Source organism: Scylla paramamosain, chromosome 11, assembly GCF_035594125.1.
Source record: "Scylla paramamosain isolate STU-SP2022 chromosome 11, ASM3559412v1, whole genome shotgun sequence".
NCBI classification, from domain to species: Eukaryota; Metazoa; Arthropoda; class Malacostraca; order Decapoda; family Portunidae; genus Scylla; species Scylla paramamosain.
In genome coordinates, this window is record NC_087161.1 from 2,622,501 (window position 1) to 2,637,500 (window position 15,000).

General features: G+C 45.0%; 1 protein-coding gene across 5 annotated transcripts in view; it reads right to left on the reverse strand.

The window, feature by feature from the left end:
* Window positions 1–15,000, reverse strand: part of LOC135104820 (proline-rich protein 2-like) — a 125,824-nt gene that overhangs the window by 48,891 nt on the left and 61,933 nt on the right. The window contains exon 1 of one of the 5 annotated variants that reach the window (XR_010270549.1): window positions 13,527–14,180. The exons of the other annotated variants lie outside the window; for them this stretch is intronic. The gene's annotated coding sequence lies outside the window, so the exon portion shown is untranslated. Of the gene's footprint in view, window positions 1–13,526; window positions 14,181–15,000 lie in introns of those variants that run through there. 5 annotated transcript variants of the gene reach the window in all.

The window sequence follows — 15,000 nt, forward strand, 5'->3', positions numbered from 1 at the left end:
TTTACTCCCTCACCGTCCATCACTTTCACCCACTGTACACCTCTCTGAACTTTCACTCCCTCACTCCCTCCACCACTCAGACCCACACCATCCATAAATCTATCTATCTAAACCTTTATTCCCTCCTACCTTCCAATTTACTCACTCCTACTCTCATCCTTGGCAATAATGCATATCTGTCTGACCCTTCACTCCCTCCCTTAAACCTTTATTCCCTCCTTCCCTCCACTTTGCCTCCCACTTTTACTCCTATCCTTGGCAATAATACACATCTATCTGACCCTTCACTCCACTCCCTCCCTCCTTCCCTTGATCACCCTCACCTCCCACCTCTTCTCCTACTCTTGTCCTACTTGTACAGTCGAGGACATTAGTCAATGAACATGTTGCTCTCATTCCAGTTATTTTCAGCGTTTTGCCTTCATCTTTACCTCTAGCCAACTGAGAATCTTTATTTTTTTCTTTTTATTGTTATTTTTACGTCCAGTTTCCCTAATTTATAAATGCCGGGAGGTGCAAGGTGGAAATCGATCTACCCAGCAGGCGAGAGAGAGAGAGAGAGAGAGAGAGAGAGAGAGAGAGAGAGAGAGAGAGAGAGAGAGAGAGAGAGAGAGAGAGAGGACTGAGGGAAAGTTTATGGATGCAGTGAAGGAACATTTGCTTATAACGGACGTGACTGAGGGAGGCGCAGAAGACTGAGTGGGCTGGAAAAGACTTAACTCTCTCTGCGGAAACCCCTAACCGCAGCAGACCAAGGAAGAAGAAGAGCCGTCTAAATACGTCTTCCTTAGCTATATATGAGAAAAAGATATGAGTAACGGAAGCAAGGAGTGGACTAGCTAAATGTTACAAAGCCAAACTGGTCATAGGAAGAGGAGGAGAAAGAGGAGAAGAAGGAATACAAAGGATGTCCAAACAGCCACAGATCCTGAGGTCCTTACTAGGCTGTTTGGGTAACTATTCTACTGTTAGTGGGAGAGACAGGGTAGCACAGAAGGAAAAGACAGGATAGCACAGAGGAGGAGGAGGAGGAGGAAGAAGAGGAGGAAGAAGAAGATGAAGAAGACGAAAAAAGCAAAGGAAAAAGAAAAAAGAACAACAACAACAACAACAACAACAACAACAACAACAACAACAACAACAACATCACCAAACACACAACAAGAGCTTAACAATACCAAGTCAACACACACTAAGCTTTAGCCAGACAGGAACACGCGGGCTAGCCAGCTGAACAGGGCCTAGTGAACACGTTGCCACACAAGTACGCACATACATATGCTCGCGTGTCCCCAGGTGGTAAAATTACTCCACATAAGCTCGTGACACTGGCAATGGCGGGGAGAACAGGTATGCTTATGTGGGGCAGGTATGTACAGTTGCGAGTAGGTAGGTGGCAGGAGAAGCACGCTGGTTTATGTTAGTGAATATAAGGTTAGTGTTATTGATACCACACACACATACACACACACAGATAGATAGATAGATACTTTACATGCACACAGACACATAGATAGATAGATATTTTACTGAACACGAGTTACATAACACACGAAGTCAATACTAAAGATAAATTATAAATAAAAATGAACTTAAAAACAAAATTACTTAAGAGTGAAATACGTTGATAGATTTATATTATATCATAGACGTTCAAACAGCAATAATACCAGATACTAAAATAAGAAGTAGAAAAACATCACACACACACACACACACACACACACCTCGTCATATCAGTCTGTATGCACGAACGGTTATTTTCATTACTGCCAGCCCAGTGAACACCTTAAAAAGAGCTGCTCTGATGGCGGTAATTACTAATGTGGCGAAACCAATAGGAGGGGAGAAAGGAGGGAGGGGGGAGGAGAGGAGGGATCAGGAAGTGGGATCAGGGGGAGGGACAAGAAGGGAGGTGTTCCAGTGGCCAGCATATGATAGGTGTGTGTGTGTGTGTGTGTGTGCGTGTGTGCGTGTGCGTGTGTGTGTGTGTGTGTGTGTGTGTGTGTGTGTGTGTGTGTGCATAATAGGTAAGTAGATAGATGCAGAATTTCTCTCTCTCTCTCTCTCTCTCTCTCTCTCTCTCTCTCTCTCTCTCTCTCTCTCTCTCTCTCTCTCTCTCTCTCTCTCTCTCTCTCCTTCCGTTCCCTTCCCTCCCTTGCCTTCCCTCCCCTCCCCTCCCATCCTTACCTTTCCCATCTCCCCTTCCCTCCCCGCCATCCATCACCATCACACACACAGATTCAGACAACCACGAGAGAGAGAGAGAGAGAGAGAGAGAGAGAGAGAGAGAGAGAGAGAGAGAGAGAGAGAGAGAGAGAGAGAGAGAGAGAGAGAGAGAGAGAGAGAGAGAGAGAGAATATAAAGACAAAGTGGGAATTTATCACATTAGCTGACATTTACCAAGGTCATTTTGGAAATAAACCCAAAACTATGAGTCAAAAACAGACACAGAATGGACACGGAGACACGCAAGGGGGAGGAGGAGGAGGAGGAGGAGGAGGAGGAGGAGGAGGAGGAGGAGGAGGAGGAGGAGGAAGAGGAAGAGGAAGAGGGGGAGGAGGAGAAGGAGGAAGAGGAGGAGGAGGAGGAGGAGGAGGAGGAGGAGGAGGAGGAGGAAGAGGAAGAGGAAGAGGAAGAGGGGGAGGAGGAGAAGGAGGAAGAGGAGGAAGAGGAGGAGGAGAACAGGTGGGTATAGGGAAAAGGAAAAGGAGAAAATGATAAGAGTAAAGAAAGGTGAGAACTGAACAATGCTGGAGAGAGAGAGAGAGAGAGAGAGAGAGAGAGAGAGAGAGAGAGAGAGAGAGAGAGAGAGAGAGAGAGAGAGAGAGAGAGAGAGAGAGAGAGAGACGAAAATAAAGGGGAAGACGGAGAAGGCAGGGAGAGAAAGAAGGGCAGGGGGGAGGGAAGGAGGGATGGGAAGAGGGAGGGGGGAGGGAGGGAGGGAAGGAGAGAGAGGGAAGGATAAGAAGAAGTAAACAAGTAAGAGAAGCAGCGGATAAGAGGTACGAAAGGGGAGGAAGGGAAGGGAGGATGAGTGGGGGAAGAGGATAAAGAGAAAAGAGGAGTTGGAGGAGGAGGAGGAGGAGGAGGAGGAGGAGGAGGAGGAGGAGGAGGGAAAAGAAAGAGGAAAAAAAAATTGATACGAAGCACAGAGAGAGAGAGAGAGAGAGAGAGAGAGAGAGAGAGAGAGAGAGAGAGAGAGAGAGAGAGAGAGAGAGCGAGCTAGCTTCACTACCCCACACCTCACAACTCACACACATCACCAACACAGTATTAATCACACTAATGATCTGGCTTAGCATAACAAATCTATACAGTAATTTGATTCATTTTTACCTTATTGAGATCTGCCAAGCTAATGCTGCTCTCTCCTCCTCCTCCCCTTCCCTTCCCCTTCTTCCTCTTCCCCCTCTCCTTCCTCTCCGGCCCATTCCCCCATCCCCTTCATTCTTATTCTCTTTCAATTCCATTACTTTCCTTCTCTTTCCCCCTTACTCTCCCCTTCACTCCCCCTCCTCCCGCACCCTCCTACCCCGAAAGGCAGCAGAAAGTGAATAATTACACATGTACCGGAGATGAAGCCTAGTTACGCTAATTGCAAGGTTAATATCCCGTGTTAATTAGCCTGCGTGGGATGGGACAGGTGAGATGCAAGATTACCTGTGTCTTTTACCTCTCTCTCTCTCTCTCTCTCTCTCTCTCTCTCTCTCTCTCTCTCTCTCTCTCTCTCTCTCTCTCTCTCTCTCTCTCTCTCTCGGTAAGGACAGCCAATCAGCCAGGTCAGAATATTAGACTAGTGAGGCTTGCCATGTCAGAAGAGACTAAGATGTGAGGAGTAACTTTTTCTCTTCGTCTTCTTCTTCTTCTTGTTTTTCTAAGGGGACGGGGAGGGTGTGTGTGTGTGTGTGTGTGTGTGTGTGTGTGTGTGTGTGTGTGTGTGTGTGTGTAGAGGTGGTAGGGCAGAGGACATACTAAATACAAGAAAAAACAAAAAAAAACACTCGTTAATTTTCTGCTTCCTTTCTCTAAAAAAATAAATAAATGAATGAGTAAGCCCATAAATAAATAAATGAATAAATAAATAAACAAAAACGATAACAACAGCCAAGTTAGATCACAATAAAAATGAAGACACTAGTTAGAAAAGATAAGATTATAGCTAGAATAGGTTAAGATAAGCAGACCTGAGAGCAGAATAGATAACGAAAGATTAGAACGAAATTAGAACGAAATAGGTTACAAGACCGTACAGTTAGGATAGATGAGAAGACCTTTGCTAGAATGACAGAGAGAAGAGCATAGTTAGAAGAGAACAGATAAAAGACCCTCCTAGTAACAACAGCTTGATAACAACAGATTAATACGAAGAGACTGATGAAAACAAGAGGCTACAAAGGACAGAACAATAACAAGAGCCTATAAAAAGTAACAGAACAATAACAACAACCTGGAAAGAACATAACAATAACAATAAAAAAGAACACAACAATAACAACCTAGAAAACAATAAAACAATAACAACACCCTGGAAAAAACACGAAAATAACCTAGAAAGAAGGAATAATTATAGCCTAAAAAATAACAGAATAACAATATCCTTGAAAGAAAGAACAGAATGAATATTAGATTGTATGATATATAGTGACGTAAAAAGAATGAGTGAAGGAAAGTTTAAGTAAAAGTCAGTCACTTAGAGAAAAGGTTAGATTTATTACTTAAGCAAACTAGGTAGGTTAGGAAAGTGGCCTTCACAGTACCTAGCCACGTTACGCCCAAAGGTTACTGTGATTAGCAAGAGTTAGGATGAAATTGAGGGTTGGGTGGTGAATGTGGTTATGTACTGAGTTGAGAAGGACTGGTGTGGTAAGGTTTGGTTTGGTAAGGACAGTGGTGGAGGAAGAAAGTTAGGAAAAGGTGATGAAACTTTTAAGGTGGTGCTGGGAATGTTAAGGTGGTGTTATTAGTTAGTGGAGTCAGAAAATATTAGAGGTGGTGTTAGAAAGAAAATATGAGCAGTGTTATAAGTTGTAGATGATGTTAGAAGTTAGTGATTGTTAAAAAATAAATAAAAACATTGTAAGAAAAATTGGAAGTTATGAAATGATGCTAGGAACGTTATCAATTACGTAATTATGATGTCACGAGTGCTAGATATGTTGTGAATGCTGGAAATATAGTTAGGAGAGTGAGGTATGATGTTATGGATGTCAAGGATGATGTTAAGAATGTTTACGTGGAGAAAGTCAAAAAGAGAGAGAGAGAGAGAGAGAGAGAGAGAGAGAGAGAGAGAGAGAGAGAGAGAGAGAGAGAGAAGAGTGACGTTACGTACAGCTTTGCAAACATGTGACTCTACCAACACACTTTGAGATCAAACACTCCTACTCCTCTTCCTCCTCCTCCTCCTCCTCCTCTTCCTCCTCTATCTCCTCTTTCTCCCCCTCCTCCTCACCGTAAGCCAAGTTCCAAAGTGTTGGTGCGATCCTTTTCACACACACACACACACACACACACACACACACACACACACACACACACACACACACACACACACAGGGATGTTCCTCTGATTCGAAGTACAAACAAGAATATCGAATCAAATCAAGCTGACTTCCTTTCCACCATTTCAAGTCCCCCCTCCTCTCTCTCTCTCTCTCTCTCTCTCTCTCTCTCTCTCTCTCTCTCTCTCTCTCTCTCTCTCTCTCTCTCTCTCTCTCTCTAGTAATCTTCCGCAGTTCAATATTTTGTGAGTAGGAATCATACGCACTGGAACTGACAGGTGGCAGGTGACGTATCAGTAAAGGGTTCGCCAGCCACCAGACTGTTGGCGTACTGTTGGCGTATTGACAGCCACTCAACAGTACTAGACAAGGACAAGACACCACAAGTACGATACAATGCAGAGTAGATGTGTGGGTGTGGGTACAATTGTGTGTCGGGTACGTAGGGAAAGGGTGTTGGTTGGTGGGTTGGTGTACAGTTGTGTGTGTGTGTGTGTATGGTGTGAGCAGCAACTATCAGGAATAATATCAAGAAAGCTTTTGTCTTTTGTTTTCTTCTTCCTTTTAACTCTAACACAACTTTCATCCTGCATTTAGCTTTCATCGCGCAAGTCACACATTATTAGCACGCTTATTCTTCACGCTGGCAATGATATATAAACGAGACAGATGTTTTCTGCTTACCGTGCAAACTGACATGGGGATAAAATCATTTACCAGACCATCTGTTGTAGTGACTAAAACTTTATCTCACCAATATTTCACCCTAATGATTCAATACAATATTATGAAACACTCCTCCGCTGCACCTCCACTACTTTCAATAGGCCCTTGTGGAAACAGTTCGGGATTTGAATGGGGTTTTCATGATTGCAGTGATAGTTTCGAAAGGATTCTGAGTTAAAATTGCGAGAAAAATATACATGGAAACCCGACTTATCATCTTTCTGGCCTTTGAAAAGAGTCGTGATGAAAGAAGAAAGCTTTTCTGAATATAATCTTGAGTTGTTCAGCATCACATGGTTAGCGACTCTGACTCCGCCACCACCACTACTGTACTCTCACCCCCAACACCGCCACTGATTCCTGCACGCGCCGCCTCCACGCAACCCACGTCTGTAAGCCATGCCCGCGGCCCCGCACCCACACGGAACACCCCCGTCCATCACCCAGCGGCAGGGACTTGCAAGGCGTCACAATGGTGCCACAAACGCGTCGCACGGACACACACCAGTGCCAGACACCAACCCAGCGCCGCCACTTCGACACACCTGACTGGCTGACTGACGGGCTGGTGACAGGTGTGTGAAGGGAGCGGTGACTGATGATGCTCCGTGTTCTATTTCCAGGGCTGCCACCTTTGCCGAACGAGATAAATATACGTAAATGATAAGAATTACATAAATGATAAGTTCGATAAATAAATAAACACACACACACACACACACACACACACACACACACACACACACACACACACACACACACACACACACACACACACGCACGCACGCAGGTGGTCATCACCACCGGGCGTAAAAATCAGGACGAAAAATAGGGATGTACTGTACGAGATTATCCCCACACATTCAAGTAGGTCCCTGCCTCCCCGCCCTTGTCCCCCTGCTCCCTCCCCACCCATGTCCCCTTTCCCCTCTTCCCCCAACGCCCCCTGTCAACTGCTCATACCTTCCGCCCACTGCTCCCTCCTCACCCCCTGCCCACTGGCCCCCTCTCCTGACCCACCACCCCCTGTTCTCTCATCCTCTCATCCCCTGCGCTCCCGCCATCCTGCCTCTTCCCAGTAAAGCCCGTATTTTGAAACGCTCTGCTCTTTCACCACGACTGTTTTCAAAGGCCACAGAGAAAATTATTCTTGTTAATCTGTCACTTGAACCCTAAAAACACTCTTAAAAACACGTGTAACTTCAACGAGAGCCTTGGTAAAGTAGTGGAGATGCAGCGCAAAAGTGTTCCAGACTACGGGCCTAAAGGAGACCGCCGCAGCGCCGCCCTGGGGACACGCGGGGCACCACGGCAGGTGTTGAGGCAGTGTCATGCAACGGTGTGACATTCTGACATTCTGCCCACACCGGCGCCGCTCATCTAATCCCGCGCTGTCCCGTCCTCGCCCGCAGACAGCACACACACTTTCCATTCATTTTCGCCGCTGGAAACAGATACTTTACTTTCATTTTCGCTATTATTTTATTAACGCCATGGAGAAAAGTGAACAGGAAATTGATACGAGTTTTAAAAATGTTTTCCATTAATTTTAGCTTTTCAGGCGAACATAACTAAGAATATAATCTCACATTTCCATCCATTTTCACTACTCTCTCTCTCTCTCTCTCTCTCTCTCTCTCTCTCTCTCTCTCTCTCTCTCTCTCTCTCTCTTACACTGAACGTAGAAAAATTAACAGAAAATTGATGGTGGATTTTTTACATATTTTCCACTTATTTAAGGGAAACAAAAAAAAAAAAAAAAACATTTTCATTAATATTCACGACTTTCATCTTTCTTACATTGAACGTAGATAAATAAGTAGGAAATTGGTGGACCTTAACATTTTCCATTCATTTAATCTCCTTTTCACGTATACATAATAAAAAAATATATAAAAAAGTCACATTTCCATCAATATTCACTACTTTTATCTCTCCTTTACACGCATCGGGAGAAAAGACTGAGTAAGAACTGGGTTAATGCGAGGAAAAGAGAGCCGCTTTGTGTGACTCCATAAAGATAACGAAAGAAAGCGTCCGAACAGTGAGGCAAGTGAGGCGTCGATCAGGTGACAGCGAGACCCATTGTGGCCGTGTTTACAAGCGGCGGCGGTGCTGGTGGTGGAGACGGCGGCGGTGGTGGTGGTGGTGGCGACGACGTGTGGGATAGGATCGAGGAAACGGGGAAGGGAAGACAGAGAGAGGACAAGAAAGAGTTTTAAAAGTGCATGGGATCAGTTCTACAGTCACTTTTTCGTTTGCTAACCTAACCAACAAAACCTATTCAGCCTTCCTTTTTGATCGGGCGCTCACCAACATGGGGCGCTTTGGTTCGGGAGTTTACGAAAAGACTATGGAACTGAACCAAAGACAAGCATACTTCCATTACGTCTTGGGGTGTCTCGGTTGCAAGGCCAGTATTCAAAAACGCTTTGCTCTCCCATCCCGACTGATTTCAAAGGCCACAGAGATGATTAGCCTGGTTCTCAAGTGTGTTTCTCCTGTTCATAATGTAGAAATCTTGTTATTCTGTCACTAAAACCGTTTAAACATAATTAAAAACCAAACATAATTAAAAACCCGTGTAACTTCACCACGACTGATTTCAAAGACCACAGAGATAGTTAGCCGAGTTCTTAAGAGTGTTTATCCTGTTAATAATGTAGAAGTCTTGTTAATCTTTCACTAAATCCGTAAAAGCAACCATAATTAAAAACCCGTGTAATTTCAACTGCAGTCTTTTAAAAGTAGTGGAGGTGCCGGCAGAAGTGTTCCGTAATGTGTTCCTGACAGAGGCGGCGTGGTGGCGGCAGACAAGGCCACCACTAACACTGGCGTGACTGACACCACCCGGGGCTCAACGTGGCAGCACCGCCCGCCGCAACACTCATGCCCGGTGACTTTTTCCTGCATATTACAGCGCCGCCACACTCTGTACCGTACCGCAACACTGGCACGTCTGTTTTACTTTTGATATTTCGAAACAGAGAAAGGTGGAAAGAACATTAACAAAGAAAAGAAAAAAGAAAAGAAAGAAATCACTGATAGACACTTTTCCAAATAGACAACTGCGCGTTACATCAGCAACATTATTATTTTCGTATTTCATGACAGACAGACACACACACACACACACACACACACACACACACACACACAAATAAAAAAGATATCATTAAACAGACAGAACATTATAGAAAACTGCAGCGCTCGTCTCTTCTGTCACAACTCTAACCAGAATCAGAAGCAGGAAAGACGAAACAAGAAACAAAGTCACTGATAAGCAAAGAAAAAAAAATACACCAATATTTACGTACATCGAGATAAAAAAAAAGGAAAAAAAAACAATAACAGGAAAAGAAAACAAGTTGTCTAACACGAACAAACACACACACACACACAGTAAGTTAAGTTGGATAGTCATGGCAACAACTGAGCGAAAATTATGGAAAATGACTATAAAATAAACACACTATTAGCTTATGTGCTTTTCATCTGATCCCATAAATCACCCGCGCGGCAGGTGTGGGTCTTAATTACCTGTGCGCCAACCAGCAAGCCAGCCAGCCAGACAGCCAGACAGCAAGGTAGTCAGTCAGTCAGCCACCCAACCAGCCATTCACCTACCCACCTACCCACACAGCCGGACAACCAATTAGACAGCCAACCAGCCAGCCATCCAGCCACCAAGGTAGTCAGTCAGTCAGCCAGCCAGCCAGCCAGCCAACCAGCCAGCCAGCTAGCCAGCCATTCACCCACCCATCTACCCACTCAGCCAGACAACCATTCGGCCAGCCAGCCAACCAGCCAGCCAGCCATCCCTCGCACGCACAATTAGTTGAGAGCAGCAATATTTTGAGTGTGTGCCGGTATTGTGTCGCGTTCGCGTTGACACCCACACACGATTGAGAAGGAGGAGGAGGAGGAGGAGGAGGAGGAGGAGGAGGAAAACAAGAACAAGAAAGGAGACAAGATGGAGGAGGCAGACGAAGACGAGGAGGAGGAGGAGGAGGAGGAGGAGGAGGAGGAGGAGGAGGAGGAAGACGAAGACGAGGAGGAGGAGGAGGAGGAGGAGGAAAACAAGAACAAGAAAGGAGACAAGGAGAAGGAGGAGGACGAAGACGAGGAGAAGAAGGAGAAGGAGGAGGAGGAGGAGGAGGAGGAGGAGGAGGAGGAGGAGGAGGAGGAGGAGGAGGAGGAGGAGGAGAAGTAGTAGTGGGAGGAGGAGAATGAGGACAAGGAAAACAACAACAACAACAACAGCAACAAAGAAGACGAGGAGGAGGAGAACAAGACGAGGGCAAGGAGAAGGAAGAAATAGCATAATAACAAACAAACACACACACACACACACACACAAAAAAAAAAATCAACCTCCTTCCCACACACAAAAAAAAAAATAAAATAAAATAAAATACACACAAGAAAAGCAAAAAATAAATAAATAAATAAATAAACAAACAAACAATAACCTTTAACAAAAACTTAATCTGGCAACACTAGTAATGAGCTGCAATGCGCGAGTGAATACAAAGTTACGTCATTATTGTTCTCGCGGGGAGGAGGAGGAGGAGGAGGAGGAGGAGGAGGAGGAGGAGGTGTGTGTGTGTGTGTGTAGATGAAGAGAAGAATGAGAGGGGGAAGTAAGAAGAAGAAGAAAAAAAAAAGAACGAGGCGTAGAGGGAGAGAAAAGAAAGAAAAAGGAAAGAAAAAGGAAGAAAAGGAAAGGAGAGAAAAGAGAAGAATGAGAGGGGAAGTAAGAAGAAGAAGAAAAAAAAAAGAACGAGGCGTAGAGGGAGAGAAAAGAAAGAAAAAAAGGAAAGAAAAAGGAAGAAAAGGAAAGGAGAGAAAAGAAAAGGAGAACGAGGAAACAAGAAAAGCGCAAAGAAAGCAAGGGAGGATGAAAAGGAGAACAGTGAGTAGCTAAGGAAAATGATGAAATTGAAGGAGAAGAAAAGAAGAAGAAGAAGAAGAGAAGGAAAAGAAAGAAGGGAGAGCAAGGAAAGAAAAGAGGAAGAAGAGGAGGTAGAGTAGGAAAAGGAAGATGAGAAGAGGAGGAAGAGGAGAGGGAAAGCAAGGAACGGAAAGAAGAGGAGGAGGAGAAAGAATCCAGAATAGAGAACAAGGAAAAGAAAGGAGAGAAAAAAAAGAAGAGGAAAAGTAGAGATAAGGAGGAATAAACAGAAGAGATGGGAAAAATGGAAGAATGAGAGAAAGAAGAGAAGAAAGATGAAGAGAAAACAGACAGAGAGAAGAAGAGAAGAGGAGAATAGGAAAGCATACAAGAACAGAGAACAAGGATAAAGAGGAAGAAGAAAGATGGAGAAGGAGGAGGAGGAGGAGGAGGAGGAGGAGATAAATAAAAAAGAGAAAGAGCCGGATGAGCAGGAGGAAAGGGAGAAAAGGGAGAGAGAAGAGGAAGAATGAAGAGGACTGGGCAGAAGAAGCCGCCGAGGAGGAGGAGGAGGAGGAGGAGGAGGAGGAGGAGGAGGAGGGCTAGAGAAGGCAATCACGACGGAGGGACTTCACCAAACACGCGAGGCTGGACCAAGAGGAGGAGGAGGAGGAGGAGGAGGTCAGTGGGAGAGAAGATTGAGGTGGTGAAGGGAGGAGGGAGAGGAGAGGAGGGAAGGAAAGGAGGGAAGGAGAGGAGAGAGAGAGAGAGAGAGAGAGAGAGAGAGAGAGAGAGAGAGAGAGAGAGAGAGAGAGAGAGAGAGAGAGAGAGGGTAGAATAGAGGAGATTGAGATGCGGACAGGAGCAGGAGGAGGAGGAGGAGGAGGAGGAGGAGGAGGAGGAGGACGAATATGTACGGTAGTGAATGAAGGTCCTGGGAATATGTCAAGAGAGAGAGAGAGAGAGAGAGAGAGAGAGAGAGAGAGAGAGAGAGAATTAGGGGCAGAATTAATGATTTAGGGCCCGAGTTGGGTAATATCTCCTAAAAAGGCTTGATGGCAGCGGAAACCAACTTAATGAAAACCTTGATTGATTCCTCTCTTTACATTCTCGCCCCCTCTTTCCCTCTCCCTCTCCCTCTCCCTCTCTCTCTCTCCTGTAACAACTCTCAACGCCTCATTTCCTCCCAGACATCAAAACACACTCAAGACTCCCTCTCGCTAAGTACAATGCAACACTCTCTCAAACTTCCCAGAGCTTTTACCTTCACGCTGGCACACCTGAGCGCTCCACCACCACCACTACTACTAGCTCTCCCCATCTTCTCGGTCCTTCCTTCACGATTAGCACCCTGAAGACACCGCAGGGGATAGAGTGACATAAGGGGTTCAGGGGAGACGAGCCACGTGGGGGGTGTTGGTGGCGGTGCGAGACAGGTGAGGGCAAAGAAATGCTGGGAATGTGCTTTGTGTTCAGATTGTTTACGAGTTTTCGATCTGAGTAAAGTGAGTCTGTAATTCGATAGTTACTGTTATTGCTGCTACTACTACTATTGCTACTACTGCTACTATTACTACTGCTGCTGCTACCACTACAAAGGCAATAGTATTAAGATTACGAATGTTATTGGTAGTAATGTATTCGGAGGTAAATCTCATCTTCTTCTTAATGTGATGAAGCTGACGGTGATAGAGAGGTCTTAATTGTACTGGTGGTAGTAGTAGTAGTAGTAGTAGTAGTAGTAGTAGTAGTAGTAGTAGTAGTAGTAGTAGTAGTAGTAGTAGTAGTAGCTGGAAATAATGCTATGTTAATGGTATGAAATGATGGTAAAGGTGTTGATATAATGCTGGTGGTGGTGGTGGTGGTAGTGGTAGTGGTGGTGGTGCCCCCGTCCGTCTTCACTCCATTACCTTCCCCAGGTAATCACGTTGCACCTGAACTCACTCAGACCTACCTGTGTGTGTGTGTGTGTGTGTGTGTGTGTGTGTGTGTGTGTGTGTGTGTGTGTGTGTGTTTTCCTCTCTCTCTCCTCCCTTTGTTCATCACCAGACATGACAAAATAAAAAAAATTAACATAACGTCACTCTAAAGTCAATTTGCTGCCCTCTCCCTCTCTCTCTCTCTCACACACACACACACACACACACACACACACACACACACCAAACAGGTAAGCCTCACTAAATAATCAAGCACCCCACCTGGCCCACTTTTTGGCCGTCCTCCCACGTACAGGGTTAGCCAGGCACGGGGACCCACGGACAGGTAAGAGACGGGAGGGTGGTGGGGGCGGGAATGGGGAACGAAATAGAGAACCACCTGCAGGGAACACTCGTGAGCAGACATGATTCACCAGGTGCTCTCAACAAACATACGAGAAAAGACAGGTAGAGTCCCAGTAATACCGGTGGCTCCAGGTGGTATTCAGTATTCAGGTGTATTCCGGTGCTGGCGTAGCTGGTCTAGTTCGCCACACCTGCAGCACGCAAGCCGGGCAAGCCGAGGGCACGCGACACACACCCTACCTCCAGCCCCGCCGCGGATACACTGAGCTCCACCACGTGCGTCGTCCTGTATATCTTTCTCTGTCCCTGTGCCAAGAAGTTATCGTACACTGTCCGCTTAGTACGATACTCAGATTGTTGTAGTTTTGAAATACGTGGGTTTTTGGTGTTTAATTCTTCACACATGCATTTTTGGTTGCTATATGTTATACAATACTACATTCTTTTTTTATCATGAATGTTCTTATCTTTATGGCGTTATGAAATACAGGTACGTTTTAAAATTCAAATGCCTGGGTTAGCAATAGAATTTTCACACCTGTATTCGCGCTAATTAAGTGACATGGTACAGTAGGCATTTCAACATCAATTTTTGCCAGTTTCTCATCAATCAAATTTTTCGTGCTTCTCAAAAAATATACCTAGTTCACGAATCCGATTTTTACAAGTGTATTCGCACTAATTAAGAGACAGGTGTGGAATATTAAGCCAGTTCAACAATAATTTCCGCCAGGTACCAGCAAATCAATTAAGTTTTTCGTACTTCTCAAAAAAAAAAAAAAAAAAATATATATATATATATATATATATATATATATATATATATATATATATATATACCTGATTTATCAATTCATACTTTCTACACTAGTACTGTGCATTATTACCAGACAGGTGTGCTAAGTTACTCATATTACCTGCTTCTATATCGACTTCTCTCCACACCTTAATGACTCACTTATACATATGGAACTCAGCACTGCACTCTGCCATTAAAAGTCACGAACATAAACCTTTTACAGCGAGAGGCGAGGGCTGCACCTGGCCATTTTGTGACATTAAAAGGGTTATATTCAGTTTGCGTTGCCAGGAAGCATTAAGAGTTGGTGATGACACGAGACACATGACAGCACAGTGGTGGTGTGTGTGTGTGTGTGTGTGTGTGTTTGCTCTCTCTCTCTCTCTCTCTCTCTCTCTCTCTCTCTCTCTCTCTCTCTCTCTCTCTGACCACCGCCACTTATTCACTACCGCCTCCACTTTTTCTCTCCACTACCACCACCATCACCATTTTTTTTCCTTCCCCAACACTAAACCACCACCATCACCAACACAACCACCATTTCAAATTCTCCACCACCACCACCACCACATCCACCTCACCACCACCACCAATAATCGATACAATGACACACTGCATGCCTGCCTCGCCCAGTCCTCCCCCTGCCCCCCCATCCCCCCAAGAGGCACAGAGCTTCGAAACAATGAATACTCGAAACACACACACACACACACACACACACACACACATACACACACTCTCCTCGACTCTCAATCAGAACAAAGCCTCGAACCCGCCGCTTCTTTCAGCTTCGTA